Source organism: Pan troglodytes, chromosome 2 (assembly GCF_028858775.2).
Source record: "Pan troglodytes isolate AG18354 chromosome 2, NHGRI_mPanTro3-v2.0_pri, whole genome shotgun sequence".
NCBI lineage: Eukaryota > Metazoa > Chordata > Mammalia > Primates > Hominidae > Pan > Pan troglodytes.
In genome coordinates, this window is record NC_086015.1 from 38151602 (window position 1) to 38165990 (window position 14389).

Below are 14389 nucleotides of genomic sequence, written 5' to 3' on the forward strand. Positions count from 1 at the left end.
ACATATTCACAGGTTCTGGAGATTATGATGTGGGCATATTTGGGGGACCATAAATTTACCTGCCACAAATAGCATTAGAATTTTGTTTGGAAGTCTGTTAAGTATGTGTTAAAGAATCCTGGCAGAATTGGCATTTTACAAAATTTCATCCATCAGTAAGGTGTAGTTCAATCTTCATGGTGATCTCCTGGTGACATTTTGAGGTTTCCTTTCATAATTCTATAGACCCTATCTCATTAATTATACTCCTTAAACTTCCATATTGTGTGTTGTTATTGTAAAGAGGATTTCTCTTTGCCCATATTCCTTCCTAGTATATTTTTCTAATAAGTTATCCTGAATGTCCTTAATTCTTCATGAAAATGTATTCCCTAATGTGATATCAATCTGGCATCCACTCTACAAGGAGAAACATATGCTAGCAATACATAGTGCAGTGTGAATGCAGCTCCTAGGGAGTCAGCCCAGCTATGCCATATTGAGAAATCTCCATTTTCATTATTCATTTGAAAAGATGCAAAAATGCTGAGCACTAAGGTGACCTTCAAAGCTTAAGAAAGGTTGCTGAACACTGTTTGACCTAGTTTGCTCAGTGTCCTGAGCAGAAGGACACCCAGCAGTTCAGGAGCTGCCCTGGCAAAGGGAAGTGGCATATGGGCCTGGGGTTGAGAGACAATGTTTTGCTTAGGGACCTTGCACAGACCCTCTCTCCAAATGATTGATTACTTTCTATTTCAGCAGGTTGCAGTTTGCAATCCACTTCCTTCTGAGTTTTAAATTCATGTTGAAAAAAAAAACCTTGTTATGCAAAGGAAGAATCTCTGGGACTGGGAAACAGGAGACCTGGTTTCAGTCTTAACCAAGAGGTTGATTGAGCCATGTGGTAGTGAGGAGGTCATTTAATTCCACAGAGGATCAGTTCTCTTATTTGTGAACATGGGAGGGTGGTAGTGATGATAGGATTGGACTAGATCGGTCAGTCTATAAACTGATCGAGAGTTTATAAAAGACAAAATCCATTTGAAGAAGGAACAAAGCATCAATCGTTTCAGTTCACATTTTTTGTTTCTTCACATTGATTCTAGGATAACCGTTAGGAGGCAGAAGCTCTTTTTGACCCTGTTACTTTTACTTGAGAGCTAATTCTTATCTCAGTCTGTAGGCCCTTGAGAAGTCTCAAAATTTCCACTTTAAGTAGTGATGGAGGGACTTGACATTCCTACTAAATGACAGATACACAGGATTAAAAACACATCACTCTTCTTACACTGGATCCTCCAGCCTGTGTTCCACAGGAAGCCTTTGCTGCAGAGGCCTGAAGGAGAACCCTTACAGGCTTATCTTCAGGACCCAAATAAAATCTGGGTGGATCTGACTTGCCAAGTTAATCCTTCTCTTTCACTCTGTTTGTACATTGATCAATCTTGATCTTTTGTCTCTTCACCAACTATTGTTCTTCCCTGCAAACCAGGAGCTCTAATGTCTGACTAGCAGGGAGTGGCCAATGGGATCCAGAGAATGGCTTGGAATAGCAATAACCTCAGTCTCCAACTCACCAGATCACAGTGTTTTTTGTGGCAATTTGACTCATGGCTCATCTTAGTATCAGTGCTCCATGCATAGAGCTTGGTGGGTGAGGCCCAATCTCATAGGGAGAGGTAGCAAAATGCTGGAATTAGGTACAATTTCTTCAAATTTGAGTTTTCCTTCCTTCTTCATATTTGGAATCCTTTTTATCTCCTGCCATAGGAAGCATCCAGACTGCAGCTGGAGGGAAAAGCTGACTTATCAGATAACTCTGCTGTTGTTAGAGGCATTGAGATAACCACTAACCCTTCCCTGGGTTCACAGAATGAGCCAAATGCCTAGAAATCCCAGGGAGCAGGTCATAGCATTGGGCTTGCAGTTGTAACAACAACAACAACAACAACAACAACAACAACAACAACAGCAACAACACATCTTTATTGAGCATCTTTATAAGCCAGTCACTGTGTATATGGAGACTTAACTTGAAGAGTGCAGACTCTTGTTTGGAATTCAGACATGGAAATATTTAATTTTAGTGTGGCATGACATGAATGATAACAATAAGGCAAATATCTTGCTCTTGACTTGCTAGGCTGAGAAACTAATTTCTGGAAGTCCACTGAGCCTAGTGATGAAGAGACCCCTGAGGACTGATACGTTCCTTATATATCAAAATGTGTGGTATTCTATTTCGAGGCTTCAATAGAGGGCAGGGGCAATTTTTTCTTTTATATTTTTATTTTTATACTTTTTGCAGTATATATTATTTGCATTAAAAAATTTGGAATCAGACAGACTTGGTTTAGGATTCTAGCTTTCTCATTTATTAGCTTCGTGGTCTTGGAAAAGTTTCTTAATCTCTCTGAACTTCATGTTCTCTGTGAAGATTCACTGAGATAATGCACATAATGTTCTTAGTTACTTGTCTGGCACTTACTAAATGTCAGCTCTCATTATTGCTGTTATTATTATTGCCTGAAAATTAGAGCAATATGACAAAGGGAACTGAGATTTTGGACTTCAATCTGATCAATCAAATTGGGCTATTCAGTGGGGTGCAAGTGATGGGAATCATAACAGAAAGCTATTCTAGTATTCCAGAAAGTCAGGAAACTGTAAGCTGGCATGGTCACAGAGGAACCATCAACTTCAGAGGAAGAACTCAGGGTCTCAGACCATAGGCTGGCAGGTTGCCCTGGCCTAAAGCCCTGGCCTGTAAGAAAGACTAGAGAGAGAGGGGGAAACTCAGAACTGCACTTCATATGAGGAAATCTCCAGAGAGCCCTATGGAGAAGAAAAGGAAAAAATCAATGCTGTTGCACAACCTTGGCTTTTGACAAGAGACTACTTTATATAATAGCATGTCAGAAAAGGAGGAGACCTCAATTTGAGGGCCAAAGGGTTAGAGAGGGTGGCCCAGGTGGGACTGAGCCAAGGCCTCAGCTGCCAGACCAGATCAGAATTCAGAGGTACCAGATGTAGCAGATGGCTGCACCGGCAGGCTGTCTGACTTCCTCGTAAGCTGTGAACATGGGTGGGAGTCAAGCTCTATGTTTCCTTACATAGTTGCATTGAACTGAGTGTAGAAATATGGACTTAAGGGAAGGACTTCCTTAAAAGCATTTTAAAAAAGAAATGAAGATTGAAGGATCTGCATGCAAAAACACAACTTTATTTAAGTGTAGGTGAGAGGAAGAGAATTGGCTCTGTGGAGGGAAGTTGGGAAGAGGCACCTTTCATCATCCATTCACTTTGGCATTTGTTTCATTTCCCTGACATTTTGCAGATGACTTTATCTTTTCTCAGGAATTTCCTTGTTTATTCTTCTGTTTTGGAATAATCCTCCCAATATTCTTTCCAAAGAAGGAGTATATTTGTCTTTGTCCTGGAATTTATTCACAACCTCAAACCTTGCCTGTGGCCAGAAACACAGTTTATATTCTGTTTCTGGGTTTATTGACAATCTTCGGGCAGATTCTTAAATAGGCATCTAAACCTTAGTTTTGTGGGTAGAGATATAGGCTCAGACCAATGACCACTGTATTCATAGCCTGGAATTAAAGGATTGGGCTGTATAGTGAATAGCATGCATGCTCTGCTACTCACAGGCTGATTGTTAATTGGACATATTATTTTGCCTCTCTGAGGCTTAGTTTCCCTGTTTGTACTTTCTGGTATGAAATTCCATGTACTCTATTGAGTTATTGAGGGGAGTTGCTGGGATAAATTATATAAATCTTTTAACCTATAGTAAGTGATTAATAAATGTTAATTATTCTTATTATCCATGTCCCAAATACAACCTCACTGTTAACCCATATATTTATTCCTTTGCAAACAGACCAATAAACTTCAGGTGAGAGAAGATAATTGGCTTTCTCAGAAAACACTTGAATATCTTTTACTTTGCTGGGTAAATTTTTCTGCTCATATTTATTTGCTGTCAGAGAAGCATTTTGAAATAAAAGTTTTTAAGGACCAGACATGGTGAGTCATGCCTGTAATCCCAGAACTTTGAGATGCTGAGGTGGGAGAATCTTGAGACCAGCCTGGGGAACATAGGAAGGCTCCATCTCTAGAACAACGACAAAATTAGCCAGGTATAGTGACCTCATACCTGTAGTCCCAACTACTCAGGAGGCTAAGGTAGGAGGATTGCTTGAGCCAAAAAGGCCCAGGTTGTAGTGAGCCATGATCATACTACTGCTTTCCAGACTGAATGGCAGAATGAGACCCTGTCTCAAAACAAAACAAAACAAAAATGTTTTAAAGGGAAGATGGAGATAATGAATCCTGGTAGAAGTAGGCTGATAAAAATCAGAATAGACAGAAAGGGAGAGGTTTGAGACATTCCCAAGAGAGAGTCATTTGGATTTTGTGCTCTTTCAAAGATGAGTTCATCTTAAAGTGGACTCTAGACCAAATGGACCTAACAGACATTTACAGAATATTCTACTCTATAACCACAGAATATGCATTCTTCTCATCTGTGCTTGCCCAAGGCAAGTCTAAATAAATTTTAAAAAGTGAAAATCACATCAAACATCTTCTCAGACCACAGTAGCATAAAACTAGAAATCAATATGAAGAGGAGCTCTCAAAGCTGTATAAATACATGGAAATTAAATAACCTACTCCTTAATGATCTTTGAACAAACAACAAAATTAAGGTGCAAATTTTAAAAAGTTTTGAAACAAATGAAAATAGAGACACAATATACCAAAACCTCTGGGGTATGGCAAAAGCAGTGCTAAGAGGGAAGTTTATACTGTTAAATGCCTAGATTAAAAAGATAGATCTCAGATAACAACCTGATGTCATAACCTCAAGGAACTAGATAAACAAGAATAAACCAAAATTAAAGCTAGCAGAAGAAAAGAAATAACAAAGAACAGAGCAGAACTAAATGACATTGAGACCAAAAATGCAATAGAAAAAGTCAAGGAAACAAAAAGTTGGTTATTTGAAAAGACAAACCAAATTGCCCAGGGATTTGCTAGACCACTAGTTAGATTAACCAAGAAAAAAGAGAGAAGATTCAAATAAGCACAATGAGAAACAATAAAAGTGACATTACAACTGAAACTACAAAAATACAAAAGATTATCAGAGTCTACTATGCGCATCTCTATGCACACACATTAAAAAACCTAGAGAAAATGGATAAATTCCTGGAAGCATATGACCTCTTAAGATTGAATTAGGAAGTAGTAGAAATTCTGTATAGACCAGTAATGAGTAGTGAAAATAAATCGGTCATAATAAAACCTTCCACCAACAACATAAAAAAGCCCAGGATCAGATTAATTCATAGCCAAATTCTATCAGACATGCAAAGAAGAATTGGTACAAATTTTACTGAAACTCTTCCAAAAAATTACAGAGGAGGAATCTTCCCTAACTCATTCTATGAAGCCGGTATCACCCTGATACCAGAGCTGGGTAAGGACACATCAAAAAAAGAACACTACAGGCAAATATCACTGATGAACACAGATGCAAAAATTCTCAACAAAATACTAGCAAACCAAATCCAACAGCTCAAAAAAAAGGTAATAAACCATCACCAAGTGGACTTTATTCTAGGGATGCAAGGATGGTTCAATACAGGCAATTCAATCAATGTGATTCACCACATAAAAAGAATTAAAAATAAAAACCATATGATCATCTCAATAGATGCAGAAAAAGCACTTAATAACATTCAGAATCACTTCATGATAAAAACAATCATCAAACTAGGCATTGAAGGAACATACCTCAAAATAATAAAAGCCATATATGACAAACCCACAGGCAACATCATACTGAATAGGAAAACTTTGAAATCATTTCTCCTAAGAACTAGCACAAGACAAGGATGCCCATTTTCACCACTCTTACTCAACATAGTACTGGAACTCCAACCTAGAGCAATCAGGCAAAAGAAAGAAATAAAAGACATCCATTAAGAAAAGAGGAAGTCAAATTATCTCTGTTGGCTGATGATATGATCTTATACCTAGAAAAACCTGAGGACTCCTCCAAAAGACTCCTGGATTTGAAAAATGAATGCAGTAAAATCTCAGGATACAAAATCAATGTATAAAAATCAGTAGCATTTCTATACACCAGTAACAATCAAGCTGAGAACAAAATCAAAAGTCAGTCTCATTTATGATAGGCCAAAAATACTTAGGAATATACTTAACCAAGGAGTTGAAAGATCTCTACAAAGAAAACTATCAACACTGATTTTATTAAAATGACCAATCTCCTCAAAGCAATATATAGATTCAATGCAATTCTTATCAAAATGCCAAGATCATTTCTCACAGAATTAGAAAAAACAATCCTAAATTTTATATGAAACCAAAAAGGAGCCCAACTAGCCAAACCATCCTAAGCAAAAGGAAACAAAGTTGGAGGCATCACATTACCTGACTTCAAATGATAATACAAGGCTATAGTAACCAAAACAATAAGGTGCTGATATACAAACACACACAATAGATCAATGCAACAGAATAGAGAACCCCAAAATAAAGCCACATACCCATGCCAGCTGATTTTCAACAAAGTCAACAAAAACATACACTGGGGAAAGGATACCCAATTCAATAAATGGTGCTGGAAAATTGAATTGTCATATGCAGAACAATGAAAGTGGATCCCTATCTCTCACCATACACAAAAATTAATTCAAGATGGATTAAAGGCTTAAATGTAATACCTGAAACTATAGAAACACTGGAAGAAAACCTAGGAAAAACTCTTCTGGACACTGGCCTCAGCAAAGTATTTATGACTAAGGTCTCGAAAACCAGTGCAACAAAACCAAAAATAGACAAGTGGGACTTAATTAAACTAAAAAACTTCTGCAAAGCAAAAGAAATAATCAATAAAGAGATAACCTGCAGAATGGAGAAAATATTCACAAACTATGCATCTGGCAAAGGACTAATATCCAGAATCTACAAGGAACTCAAACAACTCTACAAGAAAAAACCCAAATAACATCCTTAAAAAGTGGGCAAAGGACATGAACAGACATTTTTTAAAAGAAGACATACAGGCCACCATAAATATGAATAAATGCTCAACAACACTAGTCATCAGATAAATGTAAACTAAAGTCACAATGAGATACCATCTTCCACCAGTGAGAATGGCTATCATTAAAAAGTAAAAACAAACAAACAGATGTTGGCAAGGATGCAGAGAAAAGGGAACACTTATACACTGTTGGTGGAAATGTAAATTAGTACAAACTCCATGGAAACAGTATGGAGACTTCTCAAGTAACAAAAATTAGAACTACCATTTGACTTAGCAGTCCCACTACTGGGTATACACCCGAAGGAAAACAAATCATTATATCAAAGATTCCTGCACTGGTATGTTTATCACAGCATGATTCACAGCAGCAAAGATATGGAATCAACCTAAGTGCCCATCAGTGGAGGATTGAATAAAGAAAATGTGGTATACACACCACGGAATACCACTTAGCTATAAAATAGAATAAAATCATGTCTCTTGCCGCGACATGGATGCAGCTGGAGGCCATTATCCTAAGTGAAATAACTCAGAAACAGAAAGCCAAACATCACATATTCTTGCTTATAAGTGGGAGTTAAGTGATGTATACAAATAGACATACAGAGTAGAATAATAGATACTGAAGACTACAAAAGGTGGATGAGGGTTGAAAACAAACTTATTGGGTACAATGTTCACTATTTGGGCGATGGGTACACTAAAAACTCAGACGTCACTGGCCGGGCGCAGTGGCTCACGCCTGTAATCCCAGCACTTTGGGAGGCCAAGGCGGGCGGATCACGAGGTCAGGAGATTAAGACCATCCTGGTTAACATGGTGAAATCCCGTCCCTACTAAAAAATACAAAAAAATTAGCCAGATGTGGTGGTGGATGCCTGTAGTCCCAGCTACTCGGAGGCTGAGGCAGGAGAATGGTGTGAACCCAGGAGGCGGAGCTTGTGCCACTGCACTCCAGCCTGGGTGACAGAGCGAGACTCCGTCTCAAGAAAACAAACAAACGAACAAACAAAAACACAAAAAACCTCAGATGTCACCAACTATGCAATATATACGTGTAAAAAACCTGCACTTGTACACCTGAATCTGTAAAAATAAAAATAAAACATTAAAAAACAACAGAACAGCAAAACAAAGATAAGTGCATGTAGTCCATGAGAGCCCCTGGCCACATTCACTGGATGAGCAAAAAAAAAAAAAAAAAAGAAAAAAAAAGAAAACAAAAAAACCCAGCCCCAGTGTTACTGGACCAAAGCTCCCTAGGAAGCTGTATATTTGTTTGTGTGTGTGTGTGTGTGTGTGTGTGTGCACGCACACACACATGCATTTTCTGGTCTGTGAAATAAACCACGAAGGAACTGAAAAACTTGCCTTCTAGATTGGTTCACATCTTTCTCTGATTGGCTTCTGTGAAAGTCTGATTGATTTTCTATGATCTTCTGACATTCAGCACAAAAGCTCCCAGGGCAGGTTTTTGAGGATAATAGTGATGACCACATGGCCACTATTTACTGACCATGTGCTACTTGTTAGGTGATGTACTAGATACTTTGTATTCATTATCTCCAACCCTGACAGCAATTGTGAATTGCCCCCATTTTATGACATCTCTCTTTGCCTGGAGACTTATGATGAAACTGAGCCTCAGAGAGGTTAGGTGACTTATTCAAGCTCATAAGGGTTGCAAGTGGCAGAGTTTGAAGTTCAAACACTTGTCTGAATCCAAAACATTTGTTCCATCCCCCAAAACTGCTGTCCATTTCAAACCCGAACCAAAACCAAATGGCTTATTGAATGCTGCCTCCAGCATCCATCTGCCTCAGACCTGTATCTGTATCAGCACTAGAGTGTGGTGGTCAGTGGCAGGATGAGCCATTTTGTAAAGGCCTGGTGTGTACTCACTAGAGTTGGGTAGGGCCTGGAAGTGGTCTGGGCTCCAGGTGAGCTGGTAGTGCCCATGAGGTTAAGAGAATACTATTACCAGACAGAATAGCAGCAGGCTGAAGGCTGGAGGTTACATATCCCTGCTGGTGATTCTTTAATTCCATTGCTTTTTGCCTATGGACTCAGAATTAGGATTCCTATGTCTGCTGCCAGCCATCTTCTAGACCCAACTCATTAATCTGCTCTAAGTCTGCAAAAATCAGTGTTTCCTAATGCTTTTGGTTTGAGCCAACCAAGCTCCTGCAAAAATATGTGTTTTTTATCTTCTCAATGACCAAGTTTACTATATCAATTAATTTGAATATTTACGATTTTTTAAAAAAACAATAAACTCTATTGACTTTGCTGGAATCACTTTTGCTTTATTTCATCTCTTCTATTTCCCCCTTCTGTACTCGGTTTTTGTCAGTTCTCTTTCTTTTCTGAGATTTCTAGAGTTTACACTTATACCTTTAAATATAATTACCCTACTCCTTAGTTGATTTATCAGGTTTAAATATGTTTAGACTGCAGCCTAGAAAAGCTGACAAAGTTAGCATCTTTTCATCACCTTCTGCCTTTCTCCTCTCCACTTCCTCCCAATTTTTGTTAGAAATTTTATTTTTGCATTTATCATTGTGAAAAACCTGTATTCTATTCTCTGAATGTAATCCTCACAGTTTTTTATCTTAGCCCTTCAGTGAAATGGATCAATGCCCACCATTAGTCCTTTTACTATCGTTCTCTTGTTATCTCTCAGCTGGTTGAAGTTCGCTAGTAGTTTCTCCAAGAAAGGCTCATAGGAATTTATTCCTTGAGTTCTTGCACATTTGAAATATGTTTTTCTGTTGCTGCTATCTTTAAACAAAAGTATGATTGGATATAAAGTTCTTGGGTCACACTTTCTTTGAGGACTTTATTAGCATTTTTCCGTGGTCTTCTTTCATTTAGTATAGTTGAGATCAAGTTTGAGGCATCATATTTTTTCTTAACTTTAAGGTGATTGGATCTTTTGCTTAGCTGCTCCTTTATTTTTGAAGTATAAGATCTCAAATATTCCTTGGTGTTGACCATCCTGTAAACATTTTCTCCATGGGCATTTCTAATTTATAGGCCTATTATTTTTTTGATAAAAAGTTTTCTAAAATAACTCTTTATGTTTTGGTTTCCAGTTACTTGGTTCTCTCCTTCAGAGTAAATATAGCAATTATGCATATGTTGTATTACCATTATCTGTCTTCTATGTCATTTTTTTCTTGAATCCTTTAAAATTTTGTTTATTGTGATCATTTTTACCATCTTGTCCTACTTATCTTTCTGTGTTTCACGAATGCCTTTTCCCTTTTGTTCCCTCTTTTAATATGAACTTCATATATGTCATTTATGATATTTTCTATGAATTTCCTGAGTCTTGTCACTTCATGCTTTATCTCCTTCTGTTATCACTCATTACCCATTTTGGCTGAAACTTTGTAGCTCTTCTTCAATTTCTTTTATAGATTTATAATTCTTTTAATTTTAAAATTTATTTTTAATTGTGTAAAATACACATAACACAAAATTTACCATATTACCTATTTTTAAGTTATCAAAAATAGTTATAAACTCTATTTTCAGTAGAATTACGTATGTTTATATTGTTGTTCACAACTCCAGAACTCTTTTCATCTTGTAAAACTGAAACTCTGTACCCACTAAATAACAACTCTGAATTCACTTTTACCCCAGTCCCTGGTAACCACCCTACTACTTTCTGTCTCTATGCATTGAATTACTCTAGGTATCTGATATGGTTTGTCTGTGTCCCCACCCAAAATCTCATCTCAAATTGTAATCCCTATAATCCCCATGTGTCAAGTGAGAGAAAAGGTGGAGGTAATTAAATCATTGAGGTGGTGTCCCCGATGCTGTTCTTGTGATAGTGAGTGAGTTCTTACGAGATCTGATGGTTTTATAAGTGTCTGGTAAATTCCTCCTTCAGTGATTCTCTTTCCTGCTGTGTGAAGAAGGTGCCTACCTCCCCTTCACCTTCTACCATGATTGTAAGTTTCCTGAGGCCTTCCCACCCATATGGAACTGTGAGTCAATTAAATCTTTTTCCTTTATAAATTACCCAGTCTTGGGTATTTCCTTATAGCAATGTGAGAAAGGATTAATACAGTACCTTATATAAATGGAATCATACAATATTAATTTTTGTGGTTATCTTATTTAACTTAACATAATGTCCTTAAGGGCCATCCATGTTGTAGCATATGTCGCAATTTCCTTCCTTTTTAATGTTGAATAACATCCCATTGCATCTATGTATCACATTTCATTTATCCATTCATCTATTTATAGACACTTGGATTGCTTCCACTTTTTGGCTATTATGAATAATATTGCTATGAACATTTGTGTACAAATATCTCTTTGAGATCTTGCTTTCATTTTTTTGTTTGTATATACTAAGATGTGGAATTACTGGATCATATGGTAATTCTATTTTTAATTTTTTGAGGAACCCCCATATTGCTTTCCACAGCAGTTATACCATTTAACAGCACCACCAGCAGTGTACAATTTTTCATTTTTCTACATCCTTGTCAACACTTGTTATTTTCTGTTTTTTTTTGTTTTTTTTTTAAATAGCCATTCTAAAGTGTGAGAAATGCTACCTCATTGTGGCTTTTATTTGCATTTGCAGTTCTCTAATGATTAGTGATATTGAGCATCTTTCATGTGCTTATTGGCTGTTCGTATATTTTCTTTGGAGGAATTCTGTTCAAGCCTCTTGCCCATTTTGTAGGTGGTTGTTGTTGAGCAGTAGGAGTTCTTTATATATTCTGGATATTAACCAGTTATTAGATATATGGCTTGAAAATATTTTCTATCATTCTTTGGAATGCCTTTTCACTCTGTTGATATCCTTTGATGCACAGAAGTTTTAATTTTGATGTAGTTCAATTTGTCTATTTTTTCTTTTATTGCCTGTGTTTTTGGTGTCATATCTAAGAAAGTCTTGCCAAATCCAATGTCATAAAATTTTTCCCGTTGTTTTTTCTGCTTTGAGTTTTGTTTTTAAATAAACTTTTAAATGCTTGGTGATGTTAGTAATTTTTTTTCCTGCTCTTTGTCAACAATTTTTAAATTTTTTTCTGCTCAATATTTTTATTTCTTACATATTTTCCTGTGTCTGTCTTTCTTTCATTTTCATGTGGTCTCTTTATATAAATCTGTGTTTGTTCTCTTGTATTAGACCATCTTGGAATGAAGCAAGTTTCTTATGAATTTACATTTTTCATTAGGTTTGGCCTAATGAAATGTAGGGTTATATCCACTTGATACTGAATGGGTTATTTCAGCTTTTAGTTATCCCCACACAAAAGAAATTGTCAGTGCAGCGTTGTTTGCAATTGAGAAACTCTCTGTCTTCCATTTATATCATAACAGCTTGCTTCCTGCAAATTCTGTGTGTTTCCTTGTTGAGCCCCTTTCCCCTGAAACACTCTTGCTGACAGCTTGCCGAGCCCCTAATGTAGCTCCAAATGCGAGAGTGTTTTTCTCCCTAGAGTGTACCATCTTGTTTGGACAACTGTGCTCTGACAGCTTTGTCTGAGATCTGCACCTGCTGATGTCCTTGTGAACTTCTACACTGGATTTCATAGCTCTTTCTCTTTTATTGTGGTTCAGAATTTCAAAAGTCTTCTAGCTTGTTGTGGGTGGAATTTGGTGTTCTGTTTCCTATTTTTAATTTTGGGGTGACTTCCTAGAGAAAAAGGAAGAAGATCTTATAATGGAAGGTCCAGGTGATTGTATTCACTTCAATTCTTTATTCCTTTTCTTTTGAACAGTTTGAGAGTCTCCCAGTTTCCTAAGGCCCAGAATAGAGCACTGATGGAACAAGAGCTGCATGGATGTTATAGAGCACAGTATAGTGTAGACTTCTGACTCTATTGTTTAGTAGCTGTGTGTCCCTTGGTAAGAAACTTACTCTTCTGTGCCTTAGTTTTCTTCAATTGTAAAATGGTAGTAATAGTAATAGCCAAGGTTTTACTAGGCATCCACTTTATGAGAGGCACCATCCTAAGAGTGTTACATGTATTAACTCATGTAGGTTTTACCTGTATCATCTCCATTTTACAGATGAGGAAAGTGAGGAAAAAAGTTGTTAAATAAATAGCAGAGTTGGTATTCAATCCTCAGCCATCTGTTTTCAGAGCCTGTGCTTGTCCAAAATAATCCCTCTGGTGTTCAGTACCTACCTTATAGGGATGTTTAGAAGATTAAAACAATAATGTACATCAAGAGCCAAGAACGATATTGCTATGGTTTGGTTTGGATGTTTGTCCCCTCCAAACCTCATGTTGAAATTTGATTCCCAGTGTTGGAAGTGGGGCCTAATGGGAGGTGGTTGGGTCATGGTGGCAGGTCTCTCATGAATAGATTCATGCTTTCCCTCAAGGGTGAGTGAGTTTTTACTCTATCGGTTCTTGTTGAAAGCTGGCTGTTTAAAAGAGCCTGGCACCTCTCCCCTCTCTCTTGCTTTCTCTCTTACCATGTGACCTCTACATGTGGCTCCCCTTTGCCTTCTGCCATGGGTGGAAGCAGCCTGAGGGTCTCACCAGATGCAGATGCCCAATCTTCCAGCTTGGAGAATCACGAGCCAAATAAACCTTTTTTTTTTAATTATTATAAATTGCTCAGTCTTGGGTATTCTGTTATAGTAACACAATGTAAATTCAGACAAATGCACAGGTAGGTAAGAAGTTGCTTTTTTTCCTCCCTAACTTTCTGCTTCTTGTTTGAAGTCCTTCTCCCCCTTGTTCTTCCTGTATTCATAATGTCTCATGCTGAGATGGGTGGAAGTGATGGTTTAACATTGTTCTGTTTGACAAGTTAAAAACGTCCAAAGTAACTTCAAACAGTTGAAAACACTTCTTTCTTCTGACAAAAAGTTTAAAATGCTGACATTTGTATTGGAGATAAATTAGAAAATGAAAATAAAATTTTATCTTTCCATTTTTATGCCAGTCTCCAAAAATGTCTTAGGGAGCTAAAGGTGGGGTAGAAGGAGAAGAATCTGTCACTGATGACATTTAGAAGCAGCCATTGAAACGCTGAGGAACTGGATCTTTGATCCTTTGGAGCCAATTTTTTGAGGGAAATTAGGAAGATGAAGAGTGGTGCTGGGTATCAAGACTGCACTCTAGAATAATGAGTGCTCTCTACTGACTTCCTAATGGTCCCTGTTTCTGGGTTCCAATTCCAGAACTAACCATAAAGTGGGGATTTGCTAGCCAACAGTTGTCAGTCATTCTCCCCACCCTTCAAGTTCTCCATGTGGTTGCTTCTGTCTCACTCTGCAGATATTTTCTTAGAGAAGAAGGCATAAAGGAAATAAAGATATTTTAC